This window comes from Mustela lutreola, chromosome 1, assembly GCF_030435805.1.
Source record: "Mustela lutreola isolate mMusLut2 chromosome 1, mMusLut2.pri, whole genome shotgun sequence".
In the NCBI taxonomy this organism is placed as follows: Eukaryota; Metazoa; Chordata; class Mammalia; order Carnivora; family Mustelidae; genus Mustela; species Mustela lutreola.
Window position 1 is genome coordinate 252,436,814 of NC_081290.1, and position 9,755 is coordinate 252,446,568.

Genomic DNA, 9,755 nt, shown 5'->3' on the forward strand with positions numbered 1-9,755 from the left:
AAATCAGTAACAAAATATGGAGCAGGAAATAGACTCTTAACCTCATTTTTCGTTTACGAAATAACCTGATCATGGGTTCTCTTTTCCCCAGATGCCATTTGGTTTCCCAGAGCCAAATAACAGACTTTCTCCTGTCATGACTAAAGAAGAAGTGTCCTTCTTAGGATTGGTCTAAGAGATAAATCCATCACTTATTTTTTTTTTTCTTCTCTTCAAATAAAAAAATTAGATGGTGGTCTAATATAATAACAACATGAATAATAAAAAAATTATTAGATAATTATTATGTAAACACTTTATACAGGTTAACTAGCTATTCCTACATATTTTATTTTTAGTAGTAGTACTGAGGTGGCAAAAAAAAAAAAAAAAGAAAAAGTAAAGAAAAAATAAGTGAATTAACCAGAACACCCTGTCATTCAGCCATACACATACAAACAAAAACAAAACAAGCAACTGAATCTCACAAAAAGTATCATTTCCCTAAATGTTGCATTGAAAGGTCCTTTTTTACCTGACACATTGACATTAGTTCTCATAAGACATAATCTTTTTTCTTCCTTCCTGATGTTAGAACTGAAACCATGTGTAGACTAATGAAAGGAGAAGCTTAAGCACCAGTCCAGTATACTTGGGGAAAACCCTTAAGAAGGAGGGAGGGGCACAGATTTCAGTTCTCTCCTTGCCACTGACTTGCCATATGACACTAAGTTGCTAAGTTGCAAAGATGGAGCTCTATCTCTCACTCTAGGTGTATCTCCTTCTGTGTAAAACATTGATAACCCTCCCTGAACACTACATTAGATTATAAAAATGCTCAACTACAGTAGAAAGGAAATAGAGCTATAGAGAACTTTAAGGTGCCAATTATGCCTATTAGGTGAATAAATACAAATTACTTAACTTGAGCTTCATTTTTTTCTTCTGCCAAATAAGTAGTTGAACTAACTCTCTAAGTAACTCTTATGCCTAATGCAAAGTATATAACCCTTCCCTCAGCACACACAGATTTATTTCCATATGCTCTAATAATGAGAGATATACTTGGGTTTTTCATAAAATGTATAGGTTAACATATGTTGTGCTTTAGAAATATGCAGATAACAGATGTAGTGAAAAGAAGGGCCATATGCACCCCAATGTTCATAGCAGCAATGTCCACAAAAGCCAATCTGTGGAAGGAGCCAATACGTCCTTCAGCAGATGAATGGATAAAGAAGCCGTTCATATATTCCATTACAATGGAATATTCCTCAGCCATCAGAAAGAATGAATACCCACCTTTTGCATCAACATGGATGGAACTGGAGGGGATTATGCTAAGTGAAATAAATCAAGCTGAGAAAGACAATTATATGGTTTCACTCATATATGGAACATAAGAATAGCGTGGAGGACCATAGGGAAAGGAAGGGAAAACTGAAGGGGAAGAAATCAGAGAGGGAGCCAAACCATGAGAGACCCTGGACTCCGGAAAACAGAGTTACAGAAGGGAGGGGGTGGGGGATGGGGTAGCCAGGTGATGGGTATTAAGGAGGGCACATGTTGTGAGGAGTACTGGGTGTTATATGCAACTGATGAATCATCAAACAGTACATCAAAAACTAATGGCGTACTATATGTTGGCTAGCTAAACATACTAATAAAAAAAATAACACATATCAGCATCAGTATTATATCTTATTGCTTAGAAAAAAATGTGAACTCTTCTGAACTTCAATTATAGCTAAGTGTATGATACGGTACAAAGAACATGAGATATGGAATAAAGCTCCAATTTAAATACTGTTTCTGTATTCACTTAACCTCCTCAAGGGTTTTCTTCCTCTTAAAATGGGCCCAAATGAGTACTTGATGTTTTCAGGGGGATTTGATGGAGTCACATTTGCAACACCTTTCTCAGGTAAAAGTACTTGGCTATTTAAGGTAACAGCTAGCTAATCTTATTTAATGATTGACATGGATGGATGCCAGAAAACTATTCCTTCTCTCCCTTTTCCTAGAATGAAATCCAGAGGAGCCATGTGAACAGAGAAGACTAGGAAATTCAAGCTGGATCAGGTTAAAACTTCTGAGACTGGGATAAGCCAGAGTGACTATAAGCAATCTCCCAGGGGGTAAAATACAGAAAAGTGGTAAACATTGTGCTCAAATTGAGTCATCTGTGAAGGCTGCTCACCCAATATATGGCTTTTTTTTTTTTTTTTTCTTTTCTGTCTTAGTGTTATTTTAAAATTCTACAGGGACTTTTCCTCTCCATCTGGTGGGTGATGTGTGTTTTCACATTTTAACAGTGGTCTTCAATAAATCCAAAGCAGAGGGAATTTTAATGAGATATGGGACAGATGCATTCACACAGAAGATGGTGGCCACTTCCTTTTCTAAATTCTGGGTTGAATTTGGTGCTGCGATCAGCTCTGGTGAGCAGTAAGTGTATGTTAGGGGATTCTTCCATCTTACCTGTGAAGATGGTTTCTCCATTACTTTCTGTGTACCATGTGAAAGCTTGGCAGGTAAACTGAGATCATTTAAGATGCTGTGACTGGCTCTCATGTATCCATTTTAGGAACATTGAATTCTTGAGAACCCACATTCTTTCTCAGCTGTGAGAGACTTCCCATGAACAAGTTAAGTACCACAAGTGAAGGAAAGCCCTCTCTGCAGCAGTGCTATTATACATTATCTGGAAACAGAAAACTGGGAAATGCAGGCTGAATCACTATAAGACTACAGACAGTGACTTGAGTTCATTGAGTGCTGTATTTTTACAGTGACAAGTTAGGTAAAGGCCATTGGTTAACCTATTGTGTTTGAAGGTCATTTTAAAATCTGTCCTTTGCTCTCAGTTCACTAAGAGGTTATCAAAAACTTAACATACCAACGGCATCACTAAAGCATCTAACAGTCCATTTTCAGGAACTATAGGACATCTTAGAATGCTGTTTGTGCAGCTTTCTGATGAAAATTCTGTACTTGGCTAAACGGAATTGGAAGGAAATATAAAATGGGGAAGCAACCGAAAGATAGTAAAGGGCAGATGGTAACACACTTTCTATGAATATCTAGCTTTTTAATGTTTTGGTTTAAGAAATAGAAGTTAAAAAACAAAACAACAAACAAACAAAACCCCAAACAAAGAAACAGTTATAGAAATAAGAGCTACTCTTATTTAATGTTTCTCTTGCTATAGACTCAGATCTCCTTGTGAGGAAAGATCACGTTCAATTTTCATTAGCCAGGGTACCAATGTCTAGCACAGTGCTCTGCATGGAGTTGACTCACAATAAATATTTGTGTAGTGAAAGAATGCTGTGAGGCCTCCTTTTTTTTGGATGGAGACATTTTTTGGTGTCATCAATAAAGATTATTCGGAAGGTCACAGAATTCAGTGATTCTGCTTATGAGGTATGAGGCAGTTACTGTTAATTTAGCATACTGAAATTCAGAGCCAGAATACAGAAATATACATATCTAGAATTGTATATTTTTTTGAAGAACTACACCAGAAGATGAACTTATCATTGTGACATTGGACTGTGGACTAATGAACACTTTTTTGGGTACTATTTTGTATTGAGTCATGGTCTATGATTTAGAAGTATTACTTACCTAAACTACAACATCCCTAATGTTTCTAAATCCTGTTTTAGGGAGATATAAATGCAGTAAAAGGTCTTAATTTGTTTTCATTTAAATCTTGGTAATTTGGAGCATTCATTCATAAGTTAATGAATGTTTTTTCTCCAGCTTGAAATATGGCTGCCATACAAAAATTGTATATTTCTAAGATGTACCAGATGATGTTTTGAATTATGTATTCATTGGGAGATGATTACCACAATCAAGCTAATTAACATACCCATCACCACACATCGTTGCATTTTGTGTGTATGCATGTGTTTGTGTGGAGAGAACACTTGGCACCTACTCTCTTAGAAACGAGCCAATTTCACATATAAGGTACATTAGTGGTTATGGGCGCAGTGGAGTTAGGTCTCCAGGACTTCCTCATCTCACAACCAACGGAGAGCTTGCACACTTTGGCCAACATCTCCCCATTTCATCTACCCTCAGGGCCTGGTAACTATACTCTACTCTGTTTCTGAGTTTGGCTTTTTTTTTACATTCTATAGATGAGTGAAATTGTGTTTAGTAAGTGCCCTATGTGGTGGGTACAGGAGATGTGATAATAAATAAAACAGTCTCCTCTCCAAGGAAACCAAAGGTTATAAAATTAAAAATATATATAGCAACCACAAATTAACACTGGGATGTTGCTCATGTGTGTCAGACACTTCAGGAAGAACTTGACATAAATATATCACTTAGCCATCATAAAGTCTTATGATGTAGGAAGTATTATTTTACTTTACAGAGACATACATGTATTTATACCACATAAATATTATATGCAATAACATAGCAGTAAATACACACAGTATTCTAGGATATGCTCTATCACAGATACTTGTGAACTCAGGCAAGACTTGTTTTATAATGTGAGATGTTGCCTCTGTCAGGAAAGATGATCAGAGTTTGCCAAGCCCAGGACTAGAGTGGAAAAGATGGTGTTTCTGCAAAAGAAAACACACATTACAAATATACTGAGGTTTGTGTCTGCATCAGCATCAGTACCATTATCATCATTGTACCAGAACTAATATTTACGGAGCTATTATTCTATTCCAGGTGAGTCCGTAAATGTTTAATTAACCCTTTTAAAAGCCATTTACGATGTAAGTACCATGTTTATCTCTATTTTACAGATAAAGAATTGAAGATGCAAAAAGAGTATCCAACATCACATAGCGATAGATGGCAAAGCAAAATTTAATCAAGATATCCTCTCTCTAGGGTCCCTGGGTGGCTCAGTGGGTTAAGCCTCTGCCTTCACTCAGGTCATGATCTCAGGGTCCTGGGATCTCAGGTCCTCAGCAGGGAGCCTGCTTCCCCCTCTCTCTCTATGCCTGTCTCTCTGCCTATCTATGATCTCTGTCTGTCAAATAAATAAATAAAATACTAAAAAAAAAAAAAAAGATATCCTCTCCCTAGAGCTAAGCCCACACTCTCAACCATTAAATATGCCCATTTTCACAAGGAATATGATATTATTGCTAATTTAGCCCATTGTATTTAGAGCCTGCACATATATAGAATTGTATAGTATTTTGAAGAACTACACCATAAGATGAATTTATCATAGTGACATTGAATTGTGGACTAATGAACCCTTTTTGGGTTACTGTTCTGTATTAAGTCCTGGTCTATGATTTAGAAGTATTACTTATCTAAACCACAATGTCTCTATATATGAAATAGCAAATCATTAAAATGGTTGTAATGTTTAGGTAATTATAGGAGATAAAGGATATAAAAGTCTTAGATAATACTATCTATGTAATGCCAATATATATAGCTTTGTGGAAGTATTGAGTTACTAATAATTGCGTGAAAGGACTGGTTTTCAAATAATCAACTTTTGTAGAGTTCACTCAGGTATTGAAGATATTTTGAGGAAGATAAACCAACTTTCAGGAAAGTATGAGAGTCTAAACCAAGCAGGATGAGAGTTTAAACCAAGGGAATGGGAATGAGAATAAAAAAAGAAGAAGTAATTCAAAACAACAAATTAAAGATAGAGAACGGCAAATGAGATCATCAGTTCGTGTCAAGGAGTTACAGAAACAAACATTGTGCTGAAACAAATATTCTAATGAGATGAGTATAACCTTTATCAACGAATCCATTTTTCTTCAGAAGTATATTACAATGCTCAATTTCTTGTGTGTAAACAGCTTATTACAACAAACTCATTTTTTAATTTAAAGCTTTTAATATAGTTGAAATATTCGTTTAAGGATGAAAACTGCATGTAGTGTTGCTCTAATTTCCTTCATTGGGTTTGACCCTCTCGTGTTTAATCTGTAAAGGTACTATATATATATATATATATATATATATATATAACGTATTTATATATATATTTATATATATAATATATTTAAGATTTGTATTTATTTATTTGACAGAGAGAGAGAGAAAGCACATAAGCAGGGGGAGCTGCACACAGAGGGAGAGGGAGAAGCAGGCTCCCCGCTTAGCAGGGAGTCCAGTGTAGGGCTTGATCCCAGGACCCAGAGATCATGACCTGTGCCAAAGGCAGACACTTAACTGACTGAGCCTTCCAGGTGCCCCAGAAGTACTATATTAAATGATTCACTATAAAGTTGTCTCTTTTCCCTGTCTTTGGTATGTTAATATCAATCACATCATCAGTTTATTTTTGTTTCTGTTATCTTTGTAAATCTGAAAGGGACTTATATTTACCATATAAGATTATTGTGTATTCTCCTTCCTTAGTTTGTCATATCCATTTTGTCGCTTCTGCCACAGTATGATTTTATTTGCATTGATAACCTTGATTCCTTTGAAGTACACTGACTAGTTACTTTGTACAATGTCTAACGATCTGGGTTAGTCTGATGTTTCCTTGTGCTTAAATTCAGGTAATGCGTTTTGGGCTAAATTGCCATAGGGGTGATGCAATACCCTTTTTAATGCATAACATCAGGGGGTACATGATGTTGAAATTGCTTTTTTATGATGTTAACTTTGATCACTTATTGAAGCTGAGTAGTAAAAGTCAGGTTTCTCCACTATAAAGTGACAATTTCTCCTTTTATAGTCAACAAGTTTATTGGAGAAAAATCTTTAAAGCTCTACACGTACATTTTTTTTCTCATCACGTTTGCTTACTAATTTTGGTATTCATTGATGAACCTGGTGTTTGTCACACAACTTCTTGTGTTCCTCGGACATGTGTTAACTCCAATTCTGATGTAAATAATGCTGTCCTTTTACCTCATTTAGTAATTAAATTATTTAATCACTATAGACTTATTTATTTTATTCAGTGGGTTTTAATCTATTACTGTACTTTTAAATTTTTCATTATATTGCTCCAGACCTGACCACTGTCTTCTGTGTAATCTCAACATAGCTCCATCATTTTTTAAGTATCTCTTTACTTTCTGGCACAGGATATTTAGACTCATCTTGTACTTTTTGTCTGCCCAACTCTGGAATCTGTCCATCTTCCCAAGGAGTTCTCCCATCTTTTATGTAACAGTGATATTTATAAACCAAAACTGAGGGTGCTCTTTACCACTGAGATGCCATTGTTTCTACACCCTTCCAAAGGACATAGCTAGAAAATACATGTATTATCCATGTACAAATACACATATTTATCCTATTAATACACATATATTTACTATTTTAATGCCTGTATCTAGATCTATGTTATTCTCACAATTCTGATTCTAATCCAACACCAAAAGTTTCATTCTAGTCTTTTCCCTTTCCCTATTTTTAAATTTTTTCTTGGAAATAGTAAGTTTTACACAATTTATGTTTTTGTTCAAACCTAAAATACACATAGTTTCAGAATTGTTAACGCATAGTCCTGTGAAAAACAAATTTACCAACTAGAGTACAGTATTTGTGTATAGTAATTTTGCATTTCTGTCAAAATCTTGTTTCTAGAATTAACTTTATTCCACACCACCTAGTGAGGTTTTGCTAGACATGCAAATATATGCATCTGTAATACATTTAAGATTATTTATTGTCATTAGTATTCTAATTTATCTTCCACCCCCTCCCTGGTTGAATTTAAATTATTTATTTTAGGGGTATGTAAAGTTTTTCTATGGTTTGAAAAGTAAAAATATACAGAAATTTATCATCACAGAAGCAGCACTCCTTCCATAGCTTGAAACCTGTTTCCCTTCCCCTGTTCCTTCAATCCCATTCTATCCTATGCCCTGTAATTAACATACCTCTTTAGTCTCTTAATTTTCCTACTTTTCCCCCATATATTTATTTTTCTTTCTTTCTTTTTTGCACACATGTATATTATCATACAGGTACTTTTTTCTGACTTGAAAGGAAACCTTATAGATGCACTTTGATTTTTTTCATTTAACAATATATGCTAAAAATGACTCATAGGAGGTCATAATCTTTCTCCTTAATTTAAAAAAAAAAAAAGATTATACTTATTTATTTAGAGAGAGAGCACACACAAACGGGGGAGGGGCAGAGGGAGAGGGAAAGAGAGAAATCTCAAGCAGACTCTGCACTGAGCATGGAGGCTGACATGGGACTCCATCCCATAGCCCTGTGCCAAAATCAAGAGTCAACCAACTTAACAACCAGCTGAGCCACCCAGGCATCTCCTTCCTTTTTTTTATAACTACACAATATTCCATCATGTAAATATAACATAGTTTACTCAATCACTTTCCTATGTATGACATTCAGGTTATTTCAAATGTTTTGCAATTACAGACTTTAGTACACTGTTGGAGGAAGTTATTGAGAGGATGTGACTACTGGAACCACTGCTACTACTACTACTACTACTACTACTACTAGTAATAGTAGTGTGACTACTACTGGGGTGATCCTGGAACTGGATCTGAGAATTAGATGCTCCTCATCCCCTCCCTTGTCCTTGTAATGTGCTTTCTACCCAACATTTGCAAAGTAGGAGCTGTTTCAAGCCTTGAGATCGTAACGTGTTGTTGAGACCACCTGGTTTGTATATATGGGTAAACCCCATTAAGGTCTATATGTAAACTTTTAAGATTCTGGCAGGTAGATGAGAGATTTGCACATTTTGAGACCACCAGAGGCAAGCCTAATATTTAAGTTCCCTTGCGTATTAAATCTGCCACCTATCAGTCTGGAATGGCCTGTCTCTCTCTTGGTCTTTCCTAGCCCTCTATGTACAAGAGCTGGTTTGCAAATCAACACGTGTATATATGAGTGTATATCATTGAATCTTTAGGATATGCTTCTAGAAGTGGGGTTGCTGGGCCAAATGGCAAGCATCTACATACAGCTTCCAAATTTTCCACCTGAAGGATTGCAAGAGGATGTATTCTACCAGCAATGTGTAAGAATGCCTGTTTCTCCACAGCATTCACCCAAATATGTGGTCACTTTTAATTTTTGCCCATCTGATATGTAAAAAAAAAAAAAAAAAAAAAAAAAAAAAAAAAAAAATTTGGTGTTTCAATAACTATCAGATTTGCATTCTTTAACTATGAGTTCGAATGATTTTTCATATGCTTCAGGACCATTTTATTTCCTTTTTTATGTGAATTGTCTATTGATGAGTTTTCTCATGTTTTAATCATGCTTTTGTCCTTTATTCCCCATTTTGCATTTGTGGAATATTTTGCAAGTATTTTCTCATTTTGCCAACTGTCTTTTGACTTAGTTTATAGCTATTTATCTGACCATGTAATTAAAAAATTATATATTTATATGTATCAAAATTTTATTGCCTCTGGATTTTAAATCAAGTTTAGAAAGCCTTTTTCTACTTATATATTTTTCTAGGGCTTTTATTATTTCAATTTCTAATATTGAATCTCTGACATATTTTAGTTTTATTCTTATATATGATATACTAAAGGCAACATTTCAGATTACAGGAACAAGTATTGAAATAAACAATGCCTAGACAATTGGGTAACTTTTTATAAAAAGATAAAATTAGATACATGCCTCATACAATTGAAACTGGTTCATGGATCAGTACTACACTATTTTAATTACATAGATTCTTTGTGATATGTTTTAATACCTGGTTCATGTGTTTTACATCCTCATTTTTAGTTTTTGATCTTCAATATTTTGTTAGCTATTTTTGCCTATGTGTTTACCTATATGAGCTTTTGAAC